Genomic DNA, 23,335 nt, shown 5'->3' on the forward strand with positions numbered 1-23,335 from the left:
GTAGCTTCAGTATTTGGCTGCCAGGCCTGGAAAATCTGAGAGGCCTTTCTGTGGAGGAGGAACTTGGAAGACTGACTGATCTTGTTTCATCTAGGCAAAATGGGACAATGAACTCTCCAGGTGTCCTGTTTGTCCACAGTTCAGGCAAGGCCTTAGCAGAGGGTGATACATTGACACAGTGTTGCCCCAGTGGTTAGCATACCATAATCCAGGTAGAGTCTTATGTCTCTCATTGATCTTGTATCTTCTTGGAGGCCTTGGGATCACTGCTAGAAGCTGAGGTCTCTATCATAGTAAGATTAAACATTAAAATACTATGTTCAACAGGTCTCTTACACATTTGAGAGCCAGCAGCTATCAATCATTCTCATTTATACAATCTTTGTTTTTAGTTGTCTGGTTTAACTGTAAAGACAAAAATAGGAGTACTTAGCATGATTTTAGTATATGAACACATTAAAGGATTTGATCATACTATCATCAAAGCAAAACCTTTAGTCATAGATACAGTTCATAGAGAGACTGGTAACCTTGCTGATCCTTCCACATTGCATTGTTACAGACCGTTGTAATTTTCTGCATGTCCCAGGGTATCCACACAGCTAAAGCTGAAAAGACAGAAGTTTTATTTGAGGATCAACAAGGTACTGAACACACCTGGTAGCCCCCAATAAAAATTGCAGTGATGACTCTCTCACAACAAAGATGGCAGGCAGTCATATGACTGCCTTAGTCAAGATGGCAACAAAGCCATAGTTTCATCCTCTTCATCCCAAAATCAACATGGCTACCAACCAAAGTATTATTACTGTCAAGAAACTTTAAAACAGCCACTAGTGTTGCTGCTATTGCATTTAAGTGTGTGTGTGTGTGTGTGTGTGTGTGTGTGTGTGTGTGTGTGCGCGCGCGCGCACGCGCGCTTCAGTCGTGTTTGGATATCCAGAGCTTGCTGTAGTAGGGTATGTGGGCTTTGGTGGCCCTGTATTTCCCTGACTTTGTTCATTTTGTTCTTATGGCTTTGGGCAATTTGGGTTTTGTAATTATTATAGATTCAGGTCATAATTTCTGAGTTTATCTTTGTTGGATGGGTGGTTTTAGTTTCTTGTTATTCTTAATTATATGACAATCCAGGAGCACTGAGGTACTTTCCATAGTCTGGTATCTTTGCAATTTCTATAGCGTTTGTAAATCCCATTATGTTTTTCATCTCTTTTGTTGAGTGCTAGAACCTTTCTTTTTTATGAGGATATTATGAATTGAATATTTTGCCAAATTCATTCTTCATCAGCTTCGTTATTTGTTTACAGACATTTTCTAAACTTATGTTTGTTTTTTCCTAACTACTGACAATAAACATGTATTTATTTCATAGCTAGTAAAACATATTGTTTTTCTTATTGTTTTCACAGCTATTTTGAGCTGTACTGAATCGTGGCAATTGCCCTGAAATGTTTTTCATATTTCCTCATTTACATGAACCAAACCTAAAATAACATAATTTGTTTCTGTTCTATTCTAACAGGTATCTTTATAACATATGAGAAAATTTCAAAGTCATACACTCCTACCTGAATTAAGCAATTACTGACAATACTACAATTATGAAGTGGTTATAAAACTCTTTCCAAAAAACTCCATAAATACACCAGCTCAAGGGTCTTTCTAATCCACATGATTATATAGAGATAGTAATAACAGACCAATTGCCAAGAAGGGAATTACAAAGATAAACTTGAACCATAAACTATGAAGAAATGTTCAGCTTCAGAATGGGATGAGTGCAGAGCTCTTTTTTTCCCCCTTTTTATTAATTTATTCTTGTTACATCTCAATGGTTATCCCATCCCTTGTATCCTCCCATTCTTCCCTCCCTCCCATTTTCCCCTTATTTCCCTCCCCTGTGACTGTTCCTGAGGGGGATTACCTCCCCTTGTATATGCTTATAGGGTATCAAGTCTCTTCTTGGTAACCTGCTGTCCTTCCTCTGAGTGCCACCAGGTCTCCCCCTCCAGGAGACATAGTCAAAGGTGAGGCACTAGAGTATGTGAGAAAGTAATATCCCACTCTCCACTCTACTGTGGAGAATGTTCTGTCCATTGGCTAGATCTGGGTAGGGGTTTAAGGTTTGCCGCCTGTATTGTCCTTGGCTGGTGCCTTAGTTTGAGTGGGACCCCTGGGCCCAAATCTGCCTATCATAATGTTCTACTTGTAGGTTTCTAGGACCCTCTTATCTCATTGTTCTGCTCACTTAGTGTTTGATTATTATGTGGTGGGAGGATTTTCTTTGCTGGTAGATGCTTTCCCAGGGAAGAGTGTACCCACTGTCTACCCAGTGCCAGATAGTCAAGTTCTGAAAGCATACAAGCTGTGGTATGCAGCTTGAGCAGGTTATATTTAGGAATTCATGTATATACATATACACATACACATGCACATATACATACACATATACATATAAGCTTTCCAGAGCAATTAATGAAAAGACAGGCTATGTATATGAAGAAGAGTAAAGAAGAGTAAATGGAGAGTTATAATTTCAAAAGCTAAAAGAAATTTAAAATCCCGCTTCACTTAAATCCTACTTTTTGTCATCTCATGTCTTGTATTGTTTTAAAATATGTCGAGACAAACAGGCATAAAACAACAGTGCCACTATATACAAAAGTATCTAGACCACTTTTGAGGCTGATGTTTAACTGATATACTTAGTGATGCAGAAGGCCAGTATTTGACAACTTCATGTAATTTTTATTTGTGTTTTTCAAAGAATAGAGGAACTTGGTATGCAGATCCTATTGTTAATTATATTATTACTTCTTCAACAAAGGTCATCAAAATATTCAGTGCATAATGTAAAAATAAATGTAACATAAAGTATTTGTCTGAAAAAAAAATCTCAGAATAGTAGACAACTTAACCAAATAGGATTTTATGTATCTTGATAAAAATTTACTTGCAATAAAAGAAAATAACACTTTAAGTTTCAAGATTAATTGCTGCTCATATGCCATTATTTGTTAATTTTAGTAATCACTGCAATTTAAGCATGGCAAACACACCATTAAAAATTATATATAATTCATTCCATAGGAATAAATTAGGCATTCATCCAATCACATAAACATGAAGGTTGGAGGAAAGAGATGGAGCAAGCAACAACCAAATAATAATGAGATGATTGCATTTTTCCTAATTCAACTTCTAGCTTCATAGAGATCCTCTCAGGAGAGAAAATTGTGCAATAAAGGGACTCCTTGAATACAAATGGGGTTTCAAATTGAGTGCTTGTCCATTTCCCCGTGAATATACTATCTTGCAGGAACCTGGTTGCCTCTGGCAATGAAAAGGGAAGAATAAACTATGCCCCCAGGGAGATAACAGAGGCCTCCTCATTTGTTACCTGATGGCTCTGCAGAACTAAGTTTCTTCCCCTTAGGAAAAACAAGAGGAGGCTTTGTGGCTTGGTTCTAGCTAGCCAGACCCAAAGTAATTCTTAAAACCTTGGAATGCAGACATTGCACCTTATCAACACTGTGTGTGTGTGTGTGTGTGTGTGTGTGTGTGTGTGTGTGTGTGTGTGCACGTGCGTGTGTGTGAAAATAAGCCTAGTGTTTATTTCAAGACATTTACAGAACAAATAATACATACTATACACAAACTCATCTGCCAGATAGCTTACGAGTTATTCATAATGATTTTAATCTGTTGATTATAACAATGATAGCAATAGAAGACAAAATACTGAAGAAGGAAAACATACAGGAAAATCTAAAAGAAAAATTTACCATTGCAAAATAAAAATAGAGTTATGGCTTGGCCTCAGGGTACTATTCGTATCTTGCAGGTGTGTACCCCTTGCTTCATTTCCCATGGTAAAAAAAAATGAATCCAAGTGATAAAAAAGCAAATGTTTTAGTTTTTTCTTTCAATATCTCTAAACTCTTACTGCTGTGCCTTCTGGTGTGAACCTGGAAAACTGAAGCCTAAAAGTGAGGCAGACGAAAGTCTCATGCAATAGTCAACTTTGTGAATGGTCTCAGGTGTATTAATTTGAGGGTATTTTAAGGGTTAATCAAGGTCATGTGAGCAAATTTCATGAGGTCAAGCTTTCCACAGTCATAAAGACCAAGGTGTTCACCTGATTAACCACATCTGGTAGAGGCAAAAAGCACATTCCAAGAACAATGTTGTGCTTGGAGGGCGGAGGTCATGGGGCCTTTGTCCTCTTCTCTTAGAGTTTTCCCACAGTGCATCATAATTCTCCTACTACAGCTTCATTCATGTGTCATGTGTCATGTTCCGACACATACCAAAGAAACTTTTCTTCAACCTAGTTTGCTTTCTAGAAATTGAACATTGATACTTACAAAGTCATGTAAGGCATCATATTAAAAAATAAAATAAAATAGGGGGTGCTGGTGGAGTGCAGGGCAGGTTAAGAGTATTGGTTGCTTTTGCAGAGGAGCTGGGTCTTTTTCCCGGAACCAACATGGCAGATAACAATCATTCTTAATTCCATTTCCTGAAAATCCTATGCCTTCTAGGTCCTCTGTCATACAAACACATACATGCAAGCAAGACACTCAAAGAAATAAAATGAACAAATCTAAGAAAATTTTTATGAAAATTAAGAGACAAAAATGTTGCACATTAATTGCAATGTTCACAACTTAGCTTGATATAGCTTGACTCACATTTAAAGAGTAACTCATTTGTGTGTTTTTACTTTGTTTTGTTTTATTTTGTTTAGCTTGAAGACTAAAACTAGGGCCTTGGTACCATATAGCCAAATCATTATCTCTTAAATAGAAACACACACACACACACACACACACACACACACACACACACACACACACACATACACACACACACATACACAAAATGCACGCACACACACGACATGTATATGTAGATATGTAACTATAAAAATTGTACAAAAACAGCCTATGAATTTGAGAGTTTACAAACTTGAGAGTTGGCAGAGGGTAAGGGATGTGGAATGGAAGGGTTCCAAGGAGGGTAACTTGGGAGTGTTAGAAGAACAAAGGGAGAAGGAAATGTGATATAATGCTACTTAATTTCAAAACCGAAAACATTCAAAAGCATAAACAAAAAGTACTTAAATTCATAAGTCATACAAGAAATATTGATGTAATATCATATCAACATCATCCACATCAATATCATAAGATATTGATGATTAATTAAATTCACAAATTTGTATGGGTAAGCATGCTATATTTATTATGCAAAAATATAAATCCTATTACTTGAATAGTTATTTACAGTTATTTTTAAACTACCAATATCAAATTATCTATTTCTGGTCTTATTTAATTGTAGGCTCCTAGTTCCAAACCTTCAGATGCCAGTATGTAATCTGAAGTGACTGCAGGACTCCCCTGCTGGAGTCCGGAGCCTGGGGAACAGAAGAAAGGGTAATAACAGGGTAAAAGTGATCTGATAGAAGATCTGGGAGAAGGAGGCTCTTTAGGGAGAAGATACTGATACAAGAGCATAAAATAAAAATGCGAATATCTGAAAAAGTCATAAGCAACCATACTATTAACTATTTATCTTTTAAAAAGCTGTAATACATGTAATTCTATGTATAAAGATACATGAAAGTACTTTGGACAAACTTTTCTTACCTGGGCTGACACTGCTCATTCAAAGAGCCAAAGACAGTCTAACAAAACCCAATGACAGGCACAGAAATCCCTCTTTTATCTTGGTCACTGCTGTAGGACTCCCCAAACATAAAGCTGTTTCCATTGGTTGTCTCTAGAAGTGGGAGAGTAAGGCCTTATTGCTGAAGATAATATGTACTTCAGAAAACAGGTACAAGAGGTTCCTGTATTGGAGCTGTCCTCTATGTCTCCTCTGTGAGGCTTAGCTTTCAGTGGTACCAGAAGGGTTAGGAGGTACCAAGTAAAGCTTCAAAAGAAAAGAACTAACCTTTACACATTTAATAACATTCTTGTTTGCTGTTGTTTTTTGGGTTTCTCGGTGTCATAGCCCTGTCTGTCCTAGACTCCCTTTGTAGACTAAGCTGGCCTTGAATTTACAGCAATCCACCTGCCTCTGTCTCCCAAGTACTGGGATTAAAGGCGTGCACCACAACCACCCTGCTATTTAATACATTCTTGAAAGCATCTTTTGTTTTTTTTTCTTCTTTCTAATGAAAACTCATAATAACTTATGTAAAAAAATACTTCATACTATAACACTAATGTAAGAATAAGAAAATTATGAATAGAAACACTTACAATTTGATTTAAAACTGATAAAAATACACTTGCAGTTATTAACCTACTCAATGTGAAGGCTAAATACCTTACATATAAGATCAAAAAAAGGCAAAGGTCATTAGTCCATTTAAGTCCCTCAGTGTGGCCATTGTGGAAGTGGATGCACTCAGTCCTGATGTGACTTGATGTCCTGAGGTCGGTAGGTAGGGGTAGGGATTCCCTTTTACGGGCATAGGACCAGGTTTGTACCTAATCTTACTATACCTGGTTATGCTGTATTTGGTTGATATCCCTCCAGATCCACTCCTGTTTTGTCTCTCATTAGAAAAGAACAGGCTTCTAAGAGATAACAACCAAATATGACAAAATAAGATATAATAAAATGAAGTAAAAGCTTTCATATATCGAAGTCAGACACATCCACTCAATGGGAGGAGACGAGTCCCAAGAGCAGGCACAGGAGCCATAGATGCATGCATTCTTGCTTCCAGGAGTCCCATTAAAAACACTAAGCTGGCAGTTGCAATATTTACCCAGAGAACCCGGTGCAGACCCATGCAGAGCATGTACATGCTGCTTCCGTCTGTAAGCTCATATGTGCCTTGCTAGCTTGATTCAGAAGGCCTTGTCCTCCTGGTGTTCCGCATGTTCTCTCATTCTTACAATCTTTCTGTCTCCTCTTCCATGGGGTCTCCTGATACCCGAGGGGAGGGATGTGATGGAGAACTCTCATTTTGACTCTCTCTCTCCACTGTAATGCCTGGCTGTGGGTCTCTGCATATGTTCCACCTGCTTCCAGAAGAAGCCTCTCTGAGGATGACTGGATAAGGCAAGGACCTTATGAGTATAGCGGAATATCACTAGAAGTCATTTTATCGATTATTTATTTATTTATTTATTTATTTATTGAGGTTTAACATTGGGTCTCTGTGCTGTCTTGTCTCTGGTTCTTGGTTACCCAAACAGTGTTGGGTGTGGTTCTCTACTCACGGAGATAGCCTTAGATCAAATTGGACATTGGCTGACTACTCCCACATGTTCTGCCACACAATTACCTTAGTATATTGCTCAAGCAGGACGTATTGCAGATCAAATGGGTTGTGGCTGGGTTGGCATCCACATTTCTCTGCAAAGTACTTTCCTGTATCATAGAAACCAGAACAAGGGAGGGAGGTCACCATGTAGGCTCAAGCTTGATTTCTCTATGTTTAATGTGTTTTGTGGGTGTTGTTCTTGGCAATGGCGGTCGGCTGTCAGTTTGTGGAGAGCAACCTTTTATTTAAGCAGTAGTCTTGGCCTGTTTGGATATTTCAATGGGATCGAGCTAGCTCTCATTCTCAACTCTCCGGTACATGTGACTTAGGACCCACTACACCTTCCTTTAGATTTTAATTTTTCGTACTAATGACTATTTTGTTTTCAAACACTGAAACGATAATCATTTTTATTTTAGGTGAATGGTCAATGCTTCTGGGCTGTGGGACAATAGATCTTACTTTTCTATTTTTAAAGCGAATGTGACAGTGGTAAAATCCCATTCTGAAATTTATGAGATTGAAAATTTCAACTATTAGCAATAATGTAACTAAAGGCACAAGGGCATCACCAAGGGAATTCTATGTCCTGATTCTTTAGCAGGTACAAGAAACTGCTAAATCTCAATTACAGCACAGTTTGTTTTTCTTAATGGTATACAAAGTAATTTTGGTGGAGATTTTCTTTACAGGCACTGGACAACATTTGAAACAGTGCCTAACACCTGAACTATAATATAATGATGAAATCTTTGCTTGTGAAATTTATTCTGCCTGAGCTGAGTTAGTAGAAGATAAAAACTTCAAAAAGAGCTTATTTTATTGATGAAATAATAAATTCACTTAAAAATTGCCTCAATTCATTTTGATAATTTAAAATTTTTGTAACTTAATTTTATTTATAAAACAAGCGATATCGTTAATTTTATTAAGTGAATTTTAATTATGTATGTGACTATATGCTTCTTACTTTTTTCTGATATGATAATTTATTATAAATTTCTTTATTTGAATTAACCTCACTACAATCTATGTATTGCAATTTTTAAAAAAATATCATTCTGTCATAATCAAATAATAATTCACCCTAGGTTTACTTTAAAAATATTTTTTCTGCATAACATATATGCAGGTAAGTTGTATTTTGTGCTTTGTTTTGTATTTTTCTAATGAATACATTATCATTATTATCTAAATTATCCATAAATATTAAATTATTCATCTGTTCTTCCTAGTCAGGCACCTATACTTGCCAAATTGGGGTTATTACTTTATGCAGAGTGAAAACACTGAGTATGGAGCACCTTGAACCAGATCACTTCCTAATGTTTTCAATATAAACTTACAGACCCATTGCTGATCAGACAGCATGCTACAATACAAGCCTTTGGAGCACTTAGTACTCCATACTGCAAATGGAACATGTTCATCCATCTGCTCCCATAAAGGCTCAGCCATCTACGCAGAAAAAGAGGCAGAAAGATTATAAGGCCAGTCAAAGTATGCCCAAGAGTTGTTAGCCTTCACAAAATGCACTTCATGCGTTTCTAAATATGCTTTTTGTTTTTTTGAATAGTTTTTGTCCCTTTTTTGTTTTTTAATTTGTTTTACTTGGTTTTTAGAGATAGAAAAGTGTTGGGTAAGGAGGGAGGTGGGTAGGATCTGACATGAGTTTGTGAGAGGTAAGGAGAGGTAAGAATGTGATCAAAACAAACTGCATGAAAAATATTTAAATAAAATAAAATTTAAACATCATAACCAACTTTAACAGTCCCATGGACTTTTTAAATTGTCAAACACCCCTTTTAAAGTGCAAATTATTTCAACAGTGGGCTCCTGAAAAAAATTTTTGAAAAAAAAAAAAGCTGCATACTTTTACTTCAAGAAAACTAAATCACAGTACAGTCACCATAAGATCTAAGAAAACTGAAAAATAAGATAAAATAATGCTTTAGTATCAGATGTGTGTGTGTGTGTGTGTGTGTGTGCGCGCGCATGCATTCAGCATGCTCACTCCCACACATTCTTCTGAAAGCACAGTACTATTTTCTTTAAAAATATACTTGTTACTTCAGAGGGTATAAAGAAAATTATCTTTTTTAACTCCAAGAATTTTACTTGAATATTAATTAACTTAATCTTAATTTCTATTATTACAGCATATGGATACAGGCTTTTTTTTTTTTTTTTAACAGAAAAGCAGTTCTGGGTGAATCTTGGTTTATCAACCTTATTGGATTATAGAGTAACCTATGGCAACCACCTCAGATGTGGCTTTGAAGGCCTCTCCAGAGATGTTTCACTGAGGCAGGAAGAACCATTACAAATGTGGAGTGCAGTCAGATTAACCACAAGGTGGGGAAAGGAGCAGGAGAGACCGAGTGGAGCAAAGTAACCCACCCTCCACCTGCACATAGTGACTAAGGATGAGTAGGACGAGCCTCTTCACACTGCCCTGTTCCCCCACCATGATGCATTGTGTCCTTTAATCAATCAGAAGTCAAAATAAATCTTCCTTTCTTCAGTCTTTTTTAAGTTTTATTTTCTTCTTCTTCCCAGCAACGGTATAAGTAACAGGAGCAAGAACCCAAACTAAGACACTCAAGATTCCATGGTCAATTTAACTGTACAATTTTCCCTTTATAAAGTTTAAGTGCATGTTACTGGCTTTCTAAAGCATATGTAAAGGATAATAGGTCCTTTACCTTTAAGGAGTTGACTGTAAAATGGCAAAGAAATATAAGCATTAAAATATCCTGTGGCAGATGTTTTCATAAAGATAAGAATAAAGGAAGAAAGTGGAAATTACTATCAAGAGTAAATTATTAACAGGTAAAATAAAAAGAAGAATGTCTCAAAACTTTTCTATAGTGATACCTCTAAAAAAACTAATCCAAGGATAACTATGAAAATAATGTGAGAAATCTGTTCTGGAAAAAAAAAATTCTAAAATAACCTGTTTGTACTTCATCTGATCGAACATAGAAATGAAGTGGCAAAATATGCCCACACACCTGGTCATTGCCCCCTGTGGCTTAACCACTTTCTAAAAGGTTGGCATTGATGTGTCAAAGCAAGTAGCAGGTGGTCTCAAAGTCTCTGCTCCCTCTGGTGATGGATGTCATTTAGTTCTTAATTTTTCCAACAAAGGTGCCCTAAGCAAATTAGCAAGCAAACCTGTAAGCCCTGTTTGACCACATTTATGCAAAAGAAAGGCAAAAGAGAATTTTCACACATCACGTACATACACTTAATCATTAAAAATGTTCCAGCTCATCACTAGCAGGTCAGTGGACAGCAGCCTGGAACTCTATAGCTTCAGGCCTAAATACTCCTGCTTGGTCAAACTAAATGCTCTTTGGATTTCAGTATCAGATCCCATTCGATTACATATGGTTTTGTCTCTACATCATGTCTGAAAGGCACCATTCACTTATTTTGCTTTAACGCTTTCATAGTATTTGCATTATGTCCTTTACTGAATTGATGCACACATATCAACACTATACACTTAATTTTTTTTTTCTGTGAACTGGTTTGTTATTATTTTTATAGACCGGGGTGTCTGGCTTACCTAAGGAGACGAGCTATAGACTTTATGTGTATTCACTGACTACCACAGCTCTGATTTGAACCTGATGTTGTGATTTCAGTTCAATTTCATATCAGTTCTTCTGCTTCTCTACAAAGTGTTGTTTATCATTTTGATCTTTCTGGCAATGGTGCTGCTTGTCATCATATAACTTCCATCATAAATTCTTCTGTTTGTGTTATATAATTATATATGTATGTATATATATATAGTTTAACTTTTATCTTTATAAAGACAATTATAATAATATAAGGCCATTCTTCCTAAAGTATCAGCAACAGCTTAATATTAGAGGATGATTTTTAAACCCCCCATATACAATATTCAATAGTATGTTCTTTTTATCAGCAAGCAAATACCGGATAGAGTAAAGGATTTCCATGAGAGGAGCAGCTACTGATAAAATGTCAAACTGAATTTTAGTTATTTAATGTAGTGAAGCATCGAGCACAAAATCTAATTCAGAGTTTATTATCATATGTAGTCTTGACACTCAGATATTGGTAATAAGAAATTTCATCTCTCAATTCTTCCTAGATTTAATTACAGTACAGATACTGTTTATTGTTTTAAAATAATAGTGAGGATTTTGTAATTATTTCCATGAGATTCTATGACGTTAGTACCAATTACTTTGAGAAGTAGAAAAAAAAATCATGAATTTCTAAAAATTTCACATATTGAAAATCTAAGTTTAATATTCTATATATGTATGCGTTTTATACAAGGAATGAATGAATGAGTTGGACTACAGGAAATTATGAGCTGCTCTTTAGGAAAAGTAGCAATTGCTCTTAATTATGAGCCACCCCTCCAGCTCCTCACATTATTGTTCTTATCATATTTTCGTTTGGTAAGAAGGAAGGTGTGTACGTCAGAGTAAAAGGAAGCCCTTGGTTCCAGTGGTTCCGGATGCCACGTCGCCATGGATATGTTAAGCACAATTGTAACTTTTACTCCAAGATGTTTTCTGAGGCAACAGTTTACAGACAGTTTTGAAGACGGCCGTATATATTACAAAACAAGCACCGTAAGTTTCCTGCTTGTTTTGCATTTTGAATTCTTTCCATCCCGATTGTAGCCCCTCCCTCATCACCTCCCTATCCCAACTTCTCATCACGTTGCTACCCCAGCCTCCCTCCCTCATCCCTTCGCCCTCCTTTTCCTCGTCCTCAGATAGGGGAAGCCCTCCTCCCCTAACATCTGACCTCTGCCTATAAAGTCTCAGCTGTGCTGCCTGTGTCCTCTTCCTCTGTGGCCTGGCAGGGCCATCTGTCCAAGGGGGAAGTGATCAACGTTGGAAGGCCAAGTCTCTATCAGAAGTAGTCTCCACTCCCCTTACTGTAAGTAGGCAAGCTTGGATACAGGCAGAGTCGACAGCCAGACTCTGCCAGGACAGGTTAAGTAAGTCTTCAGTGGTTCCTGCCTCACAAATATGTCTGTCGAATATATTGGGCCAGAAGGCTGAAATTAATGCTCCAATGTTATAGAGTGTTTTGGGTGACTGTTCAGGCAAGAAACTGTTTCTGTCATTTTTCTTTCTTTTTTTCTCATTTTGGAATCTGCTAACCTGCACTTCCGGTTCACTGAAGTAGTTAAGTTTCATTTCTTCTCAAATTTCTGATGGGGTTGAAGAATAGATAGTTTAGTTTTAGAACTAACCTTAGCTATTGAGGGGTTAAGATGTGTTTAGGTCTACATAGATGTTTTAATTTGACAGAGATGAGATATGATGGATATTGATTCTCATTCGCAGTTTGGGAATCACCAAGATAGGAAGTATATTTCCTACAAGGTTGCCAAATACAATCAGCCAAAACACCATGAATGTGACATTCATATAAACCCTGATTGTTCTGTGGTTCTTCTTGCTGTGTGTACTTTTTTTGTTTATGTGTATTAATATATATGTATATACCAAAAAATAAAAAATTAAAAAAAAAACACCAGCAAGCAACTACAGCTGTGTACACATATGGTGCATGCAGAATCTTTTATATTTTTCTTTCATGAAAAGTGTATTTAAATGGTATCAAATACATAGATGAAAGAGATGCTGTGCGTTGATATCGAGGTCACAGCTTTAGAATCCCATTGTTCCGTAATTCACCTGAGGTCTGTGGGACCTGTGAGCCACAGACGAGACTACACAGGAGGTTGCCCTCGAGCTTAGACTCTGCTACCTATCCCGTTTTGAAGCTTTGGATATGTCTGGAACTTTAATTTGTCAGCCTCAAAAGGGAAAGACTACAAGTGCTTCCAATGAATGATATTTCTATGTTTGCCTGTATTTAACCCACGTCCCTACACACTGTTCAAGGTCCACCAGCATTCAGTATAGAAAGCAACTGCTAGGTGAATCAAATACTTTTGAAAACAAAATCACATTTTACATTTATTTTTCTTTTAAAAATATGTATGTGTTTGCATGTGAGCATGCATGCATGTGGAGACACATGTTTCCTCATGTATGTATAAGCCAGAAGACAAATCTGTACAGTCAGTTCTATCATCCAAAAGTACACAGTGCTAGTAATTGAGCTAAGGTCCTGGCGTTGTGAGGCAGGAACCTTTATTCATTGAGTAATCTTGCCAAGCCATGCAACACTAATTTTTCTAAATATAATCTATAAATAAATTAAATATTTTCTTTAAATATTTTTCCTATTCAATAATGAGACACTATATTGAATCAATCTAAGTAGTCATTAATACAAATAAAGGGCTATCAAAATGTTCTCAGGAAATCAAATATTAAGTGTGGTTGAAGCCTTTCTCCAGGCTTGACATGACACAGTCTGTATTATGCATTGTGAGAGAGGCATGCTCACTACAGTGGAACAAGCAAAGCTGCCTGCAGAGACTGAAGTGGAAAATAAAAGTCACTGAGCCTTACTGGACCAGACAGTGTGGCTAAAGCATCAATAGATTATCAAATAAAATGATTGAAAGCTTTACAGAGAGAAGGAAATTTTACTTCTGTTCAAAGCCATTAAGAAATGATCTTAAAATACTAGTATTTGAAGAAGTGTTTTGTGTCATTGGAATTGTAATAATTCTGCTGTATTTGTAAATATATACTAAAATATGAATGAAGTTTTCATCACTTTTTATTGTAAGTAGTTTTGCCAAATAAAAAAGAATAAAATGCCAGTTTTTAAATTCTGTTTTTCTTCATTTACTATTCTTTATTCCCCCTGCAAATTTATCTTTTATTTTGATTCATTTAGTTGATGAGGCAAATGAATGTGAAATTAAATTATAAATGTTCCAAGATTTCATAAAACAAAACTAGGATCCTTCTGACTTTCTTCTAAAAACATGTTTGTTTTTTCTCTTTCAATCTGAACATAGAATCTATTGAAAGCTAATATATGTGTACTCACAAATACACATATATACATATATAGCTATGTGTATATAAGTATACATATTTGTGTAAGCCACATGTATATCTACATATATGTACAAAACTATAAATATATATCAAACTAATATATGTACATATAAAACACACACACACACATATATATATACATATATATATTCATATATATGGAGAGAGAATGTTAGTGAAAGAAAATGTGCAGATAATTCAACAGGATAAAGTAAAATACTCAAAACCAAACAATGAAGAAAGTGGATGAAAATAAATACTTGTGAAAGGCAACCTTCTTTCAAAAACAACCTCTGGTATAGATCTCACTCACAGATGAATTGATTAGGAAATAACCACAGGCAATCACTTCTTGTTAAGTAAAAAATAAAATGCTGGAAACATCATCTGGATGTTCATAAACCTGAAAACAAAAGTAATCATTGAAAGGGGATATGCCGTTCTTGTCTCCCAAACTGGCGTGCCACCAACACTGAGAACACAGAGCACACAGCTCTCAGGGCACAAGCTCTATTCCTCTGTATTCTCAGACACTCCCCATGAAACCTACTTTCTTTCAGACTCATGGGAATGATAAGGGGTAAATGGTTAGACACCCTAGGTCTGGAAACAATCCACATAGGAAAGCAGTGCTCACAGAGATTACAATGCAGAGCTTGGTGAAACATAGCACATTGCCCAGTCATGTGACACTGATAGTAAAACCAGCAAGCTACAAAACCCATGTGGTCACTTCTATAGTAAGTGTAAAGGGCTGTTTGCCTTGATTACAGTATTCACATAAAATACTAAACAAAATTTGGAAAACCAGAGGCTTGGCAAAAATAATTACAATTTATATGAAATAACTGAAATCCTATAGATGGAGAATAAGCAGCTGAGGTGTGGATCAGTTATAGATTAGTCAGCTAATAATATATCCTAATGAGAATATCAATCACCCAACATTTTTATTACAATGACTCAATAAATCATACTATTTTATACTCACTTAAAATCATATGCAATACATCCAAGCATATATATCTTAAGGGAAGTTATGCCTCTTGAACAGACACATACCCAGTAAGAACCATATAACAGTAAAAACACTAGTACCTTACCTGAGAAATAATATAAATGTAAAAAAATAAATAAATATTTAATAAAAAAGACAACAACCAAGGAATAACCTGAGGCTGAGCTCCTGAATTCACATGTGGAGAGACAGAAAGAAGGTCTGGGTGAAGGTAGAGAGGGAAGAAGAGGAGAGGGGAGGGGAAGGGGAGGGGAGAGGAGGGGAGGGGAGGGGTCGGAAGGGGCGGGGAGGCGAGAGGAGGGGAGGGGAGGGGAGGGGAGGGGAGGGGTCGGAAGGGGTGGGGAGGGGAGAGGAGGGGAGGGGAGGGGCGGGGAGGGGAGAGGAGGGGAGGGGAGGGGTCGGAAGGGGCGGGGAGGGGAGAGGAGGGGAGGGGAGGGGTCAGGAGGGGTGGGGAGGGGAGAGGAGGGGTGAGAAGGGGAGGGGAGAGGTCGGAAGGGGCGGGGAGGGGAGGGGAGGGGTCAGGAGGGGTGGGGAGGGGTCGGAAGGGGCGGGGAGGGGAGAGGAGGGGAGGGGAGGGGTCGGAAGGGGCGGGGAGGGGAGGGGAGGGGTCGGAAGGGGCGGGGAGGGGAGAGGAGGGGAGGGGAGGGGTCGGAAGGGGCGGGGAGGGGAGAGGAGGGGAGGGGAGGGGTCAGGAGGGGCGGGGAGGGGAGAGGAGGGGTGAGAAGGGGAGGGGAGGGGAGTAGCTGAGAGAGATATTCTGGGACATTGCAAAGATAACTGAAAACAAGACTGGAAGTCAATTTATAGGCTCATGTTCTCATGTTTAAAGGAGAAGTATTCAGATAACTAAAATGAAGTTACATTAAGATGTAGTTAATGAAAGAATGAAGGAGTAAACTGTGATCTATCTAAGCAATAAAATATGACAGCCTTTAAAGCGAAGGTAAGCCTATCTGTAGAAAACATTTGTTAAGCACATGATTGTCGAGTGAAACAATCTATTCCCCAAAAGGCACATATTATATTATTGCAATATATAATTGTCACAATCAAACAATCTGAACTTAGAATGAGGAACTGTTTAATGAATTTATTCAGTTTATCAAGATGAGAAATATAAAAGTATATAGTATAGTGGTAATGTTTGCACTGCATTATGGAACCAATTAAAATAAGTGAGCCATGACCTTCAAATTGTTAAGATGTTAAATTATGCAGTGTTTACTTTACAATGATATAAAATGAAAATGAGATATTTTCTGAGTACTAGGTGTATCCCTAAACTCATACGTACAATTTGACTTCTGTAAGGGTGATTCTCTGACAAGCCCCATACCAAGTAAAAATCTAACACAAGAGCTAGCTTCTTAACAGAAGCTTTAAACACCAGAAGGCCTGGAGGTAGCAACTAAAGGAAGGAGGTGGCAACCTGACTAGTTTACCCAGCAACACTCTATGTCATAGATGGCTTGCCTTCATAATCCAAGTTCTAGGGATGACAGGACTAAAAGGTAGGACCCACAACATAATAAAGTCTGTATACAACAAGTTCACAGCCATTTCGATCATCATTGGGACATGTCTCTATACTTACATTAATGTAAAGCTTCTAAATATTTTCAGAGCAAATCTGTTTTTTTTTTAGAAATAATTTAAAACTAGTCAGATATTAACTGCCACAAACTCAACAAAGGCTACTATGCCTTAACAGCTAATTAAAAGCTTCAGAATTCAATAGAAATGTCACTTTAACTAACAATTTGTAATAAATTTAATATTAAGCCAATAAACAAACTGAAATTTATGGCAAAATTATTGTTTCAGATGAATGTTTAAAATATATTAAAATAAAATACTTAATTAGTAAATTATATCAAATAAATAAATAGCTGAATAACTTTTATTAAAATAACAAATGAGAGCTAAAAATTGACAGTTCACTGGGAGATTTTTTAAAGTCATATTAGTGTGCTGAATTTTAGACTGTGATTTTTTATATTAATTAAACTGATCTCACATTTCTTTCCTAATACTTTTAAGTATATTACATTGATAATATTTTTATATATTTAATATCTTTGTAATTTAAGACTACTGTTAGTCTTGATACAATTTTTAATATTCTTTTTTCATTATTTTGTTGAGAAGTTTGTAATGATATTCATTAAAAATATTAATCTACAGTTTAATTTTAATGAGATATCATCGTTTCTTGGTTTTGCTTTGTTCCTCAAAGGTCACTGTATTTTATTTGTATACAAGTCTAAATAAAAGGTAATTCTTCATTATAACTTTGTATAAATAGAGTTTTAGTATATTTTTAAACATTTGGAGACTTTCAAACATTTGTGCTAAAATAACATACTGGATAAGGGAATAGGTTTAATGTGGTAGTTCAGCACTTTGTCTGTTCTGTAGGTTAATAAACATGAAATTCTGATATGGTTGTTTCTTAGAGTTGCACTGTAAGATGATTTTTGTCTTGAAGACTTCAGAATTTTAAAAGACTCTATATGTGTAGCATGCATTAATTAATCAAAGGTTAGATTACTATCTTTTCCTTATTTCTTCAAGTGGAAATATAGGACATGAACATACATTTGTAATTCATAACTTATTTAAATAAACACAATTAAATATATATTTGGAACCGTTTCCTAGAACTGCTTTGAAAAAATCTAATATAAAACTTTTATCAAAATAGGTAAATATGCCTCTAAAAGTTTGCATAGAATAAACATTCCAAGTATATTTGTTAAAAAATGATCATGACTACATAAATACATAAAGATGGTTCTAAACTTTGCAAAATTTTGACTATGGATAATAAAATATATAATAAGCTACACAACTAAAATATTTCTTCAACTCCATTGAGGTTTGATGTTGGCTTTGGGCTCCTAAACATTTTTATTTACTTCATTGAATGTAGATTATCAAAATGATTTTTACATCTCTGATCTATTCCTTTTTGTGGTGACTATTGATTTTTATTTGAAGTTATTAATGGAGTTATTTTAATATGAAATTACTTAAATATTCAGCAATTGGAAATAAGTAATTATGAAAATAAAAGTAAACAAAAAATATTTAAAGATGTTTAAATATGAGTATGTTCCTTTACGTATGTATGTATGTATGTATGTATGTATGTATGTATGTATGTATACACACAGATTCTGGAGAGTCCTTCTGTACCAAACTTTGAGTGTACAATTTTCTGGCATGGAGTAGTTACTATACAGTGTATTTATATGGTCATAACAAGGCAAGTTCATGAATTTAAACATAGACATGTAGAAAGCTTTTGACAATGTGACTAGCTAGCAAAATAACCGCCTAGAAGGTTCCCTTCTAGAGCCTCTGATGACCCCAGCCATGGGCTTTTGACCATGGCACAGGCATGGAACTCCTTCCTATAGAGCTTTCTTCCTAGAGGCAGGTCAAAAAGCAGTTTGTTATGCTGGCTGTACATGTGAATTTAAGAAATGCTCCCTTCCCATGATGCTTTTGGATTAGCGTGAGGATTGGTGTGCATTCCTCCTTAGACATACAGTACAGCTCACCAGGAAGAGCACGACGCAGAGGGCTTCTCTTTCATGATGTTCCTAACTACACATTTGCTCTCTTTACAGGACGTTTCTGTGCTCACATCTTATGCCTTCATGCTTTGATCATCCTTTATTCCTGTAGGTAAATTTTCTGTAGTTGTTTTGAAAATTTTTCCCAATTATCAGCAACCAGGTTTTTTTTTCTTTTAATTACTTATTTATCCCTTTTGAGGCACATGCCTTGGGATGTTTTTATTTGTGGAAACTGAATATTTGTCTGGCCTTACCTCATAGTGTACAGGCTTTGTTTTCTAAGTCAAAAATATAGTTTCTCTATATGATACAGATAAGCTGATATTTCAATGTTTGTCATCTTCTCATCTCTTCCTTCAGGCACAAATGGGTCCTTTCAACTTTCCTGTGTGTACTGTGGTTTGTGTCTGACTCTCATCTTTAGCACCGGCAATAAAAACTCAGAAAAAACTGAACGTGAAAAACATGATGCTTGCCATTTAAAACATGTGGATGCCACTAATCCAGTGAAGAAAAACATAGCAATAATGAGTAACAATGAGAGGCTTTATATCATTATCTGAAAGTCTGTACCATAGTTATCGCAGGTGAAAATTTGAGAGCACCACAAAGGTCCCCAATATTTGGAGAACAGCATCATTTTTACCCCATGGTTGCCATAAACTGAGGGTATGTTGTTACCAGAATATATTTTCATCTTCTTATCATAACATCTGTGGTGAATGATCTACTATCACTGTTGTGTTAAAGTGAAGTGCACTAGGCATCACTGCGCACAGACATGGTCACAGCACTAATGAGGTCCTCAGAAGATGACTCACATATGTTTATGCCTTTCTGAGCTATACAGTAAATTCTGGAAAGCCTGGGATACATATCAGTGCTTTATTCCTTTAGAAAACAAAAGCTTAAATTGGAAAAAATTAACTATAATTATTATCTAATATCCTACTCTTAATTAATTAATTAATTAGGCTTAAGAGTTCAAATATATCTTTATTTGGGCGATTAATTGTGCCAGAGGAAAATGCGTTTCTATTATTTTCATCCTGCCATAATTTTAGAAATTTTTACTTAATATAATCTGATGACTAAAATCAACTTTTATTTTTGTTAATTTTCTGGCAGAGGCCACAATCTTTCTTTAATTGATCCTGTCCTCTTTCCTCTATTCTTCCACTTTATTATTCTTATGTTGTGTGTGTGTGTGTGTGTGTGTGTGTGTGTGTGTGTGTGTTTGTATGTATAAGATTTTTTAAAATAGTATTTCATTCTTCTTATAGCCATTAATCTTATAATTACCCTTTAGTGTTTATTTATTTATATTCTAGGATACTTTATCAAATACATTATCTTCTCACTAGAAGAATTTCTCCAGGCAATTTCCCAAGTAATCCTTTTATCATGGTAACACCTTTATCACAACTCAGTTTGTATGTATGAGGTGGGGTGTATATATATATATAGATTCCATTTCTGTAGTTAGATATCTGCACTTTCCTGCTGAATTAAGTATTTTTTGTAAGGATGTGCTTTGTTAGTATGTATTTATCCTGCTCCAATTTACCTTGATGTAAATAATTTATTCAGATTACATCCCAATTGTTATCCCCTCACTTGTATCTTCCAGTTCCCATCTCCCTCTCTCTTTCACCCTTTTGCCTTCCCCTAGACCTGTGACAGAAGAGGACCTCCTCTCCCACTATACAATCACAGCCTATTAGGTCTCATCCCGATAGCCTGCTTCCCCTTCCTCTGAATGCCACCAGGCCTTCCTATGAAAGGGGAGTGGTCAAACACTAGCACCAGAGTTCATGTTAGAGTCAGTCCATTGGGTAGATCTAAATAGAGGGTCTAGGTTTACTGCATGCATTAGCCTTGGTTGGTACAGTAGTTTGTGCAAGCCCCTTTGGGTCCATATCCACCAGAGTCGATGGTCTTCTTGTAAGGTTCCTAGATCCTATAGGTCCTTCTATCTCCCCATTCTCCCATACTTCTCTCACCTGGAGTCCCAATAGCAAGTCCCAGCATCTTTCCCAATACCCTGCTGAGTGAAGACTCTCAGAGGACATCCATATTGGGCTAATATCCAATTATAAGTAAGTATATACTGTGTGTGTCTTTCTGGGTCTGGGTTAACTCAGGATGATCATTTCTAGCTACATCCATTTGTCTGCAAATTTCAAGATTTCCATGGTTTTAATAATTGAGTAGTATTCCATAGTGTAAATGTACCAGAGTTTCTACACCCATTCTTCAACTGAGGGGTATCTAGGTTATTTCTGGATTCTTGCTATTACAAATAAAACTGGTATAAATATAGTTGAGCAAATGTCCTTGTATGGTGGAGCAACTTTTGGATACATTTCAAAGAGTGGAATAGCTGGGTCTTGAGGTAGCCCTATTCCTAGTTTTCTGAGAAAGTGCCAGATAGATTTCCAAAGTGGCTGTACAAGTCTTCACTCCTACCAACAATGAAGGAGTGTTCCCTTCCTCCCCATCCTTTGCAGCATGTGCTGTCAATTGAGTTTTTGATCTCAGCCATTCAAATGCGTGTAACGTGGAATCTCGGAGTTGTTTTGATTTGCATTTCTCTGATGACTAAGGATGTTGAGCATTTCTTTATGTGTTTCTCAGCCATTCTATGTTCCTCTGTTTAGATCTGAACCACATTTCTTAATTGGGCTACTTGTTTTGGTGGTGTTTAATTTCTTGAGTTCTTTATATATTTTGGATATTAGCCCTTTGTCAGATGTATGCTAGGTAAAGATCTTTTCCCAGTCTGTAGACTGTTGCTTTGTTCTGTTATCAGTGTCTTCTGACTAACAGAAGCTTCTCTACCTCATAAGGACCCATTTGTTAATTGTTGACCTTAGAGCCTGGGCTGTTGGAGTTCTGCTCAGGAAGTTGTCTCCTGTGTTAATGAGTTCAAAGCTCTTCACTGCTTTTTTCTTCTAACAGATTTAGTGTCCCTGGATTTATGTTGAGGTCTTTAATCGACTTGGACTTGAATTTTATGCATGGTAATAAATATGGATTTACTTGCATTTCTCTACGTGTAGACATCGAGTTAGACCAGCACCATTTGTTGAAGATGCTATCCTTTCTCCATTGAATAGATTTGGCTTCTTTGTCAAAACTCAAGTGTCCATAGGTGTGTGGATTTATTTCTGGGTCTTTGATTCTGTTCCATTTATCAACCAGCCTATTACTATGCCAGTGCCATGCTGTTTTAACTACTGTTCCTCTGTAGTACAGCTTAAGATCAGAAATTGAGATGCCTCTGGATAATCTTTTATTGTACAACATTGTTTTAGCTATTCTGTTTTGCTTTTTTTTTTTTTCATATGATGTTGAGAATTGATATTTCAAGGTCTTTTAAAAATATGCAAGTGTTTTGTTGGAGGTTGGTTTGACGTATTTTCATGCTAATTACTGCTTGCTTCCTCTACCCCACCTGTACCTTGCCTAAGAGCCTATTGGTCAAATAGGTGTATTTGATCAATAAAAGGGCTTCACACCTGGACAGGAAAATGGGGTAGGCATGGCTAAGTTTCCCAGGTTTGAAGAGAGAGGGAGAATCTTTGGAGGAAGAGAGACATGATGAGAGGAGAGGAGAGGAGAGGAGAGGAGAGAAGAGGAGAGGAGAGGAGAGGAGAGGAAGCTGCATCATGGGTTAAGTGGAGGAAAAACCAATGGTGGTGTGGATGGATATTTGGGCCAAATGAAGAACATAGGCAAGTATATAGGATTATGAATGGGGGGTAGCTTGATAGAGATTATTAGACAGGTGGCATGTGATTGGGACAGGTATCCCATACTTGTCCCTCTATGGGAAGTAGTTTAGGGGGTTAATATCTGTCCTGTCCCAGTTTAACTAAGACTATTTTAAAATATAACAGGTGTCTGTCTCTTGATTGATTGCTAGCAGGTAAGAAAACGCTGCTGTAAAAATAATTATAGGCCTTATAATAAACGTTATTAGGCCATACTGGTATTTTAACCACAGTAGTGTTTTGATACGGATTGCATTGAATCTGTAATTTGCTTTTGGTAAGATGGCCATTTTTACTATGTTAACTCTCCCAATCCACTAACAAGGGAGATCTTTCCATCTTCTGATATTTTCTTCAATTTCCTTCTTCAGAGATTTGAAGTTTTTTTTCATACCAGTCTTTCACTTGCTTGGTTAGAGTTACACCTAGATACTTTTTATTACTTGTGGCTATGGTGAAGGGTGTAGTTTCTCTAATTCTTTCTCAGCACAGTTGTCATTTGTATACATGAAAGCTACTGACTTTTTTGAGTTAATTTTGTATCCAGCCACTTTGCTGAAAGTCTTTATCAGCTGTAGGAGTTCTCTGGAGTAATTTTGGTGGTCACTTATGTATAATATCATATCATCTGCCAATAGGGATAATTTGACTTCCTCCTTTCCCATCTGAATCCCCTTGAT

Source organism: Acomys minous, assembly GCF_964271855.1.
Source record: "Acomys minous genome assembly, chromosome: 4".
In the NCBI taxonomy this organism is placed as follows: Eukaryota; Metazoa; Chordata; class Mammalia; order Rodentia; family Muridae; genus Acomys; species Acomys minous.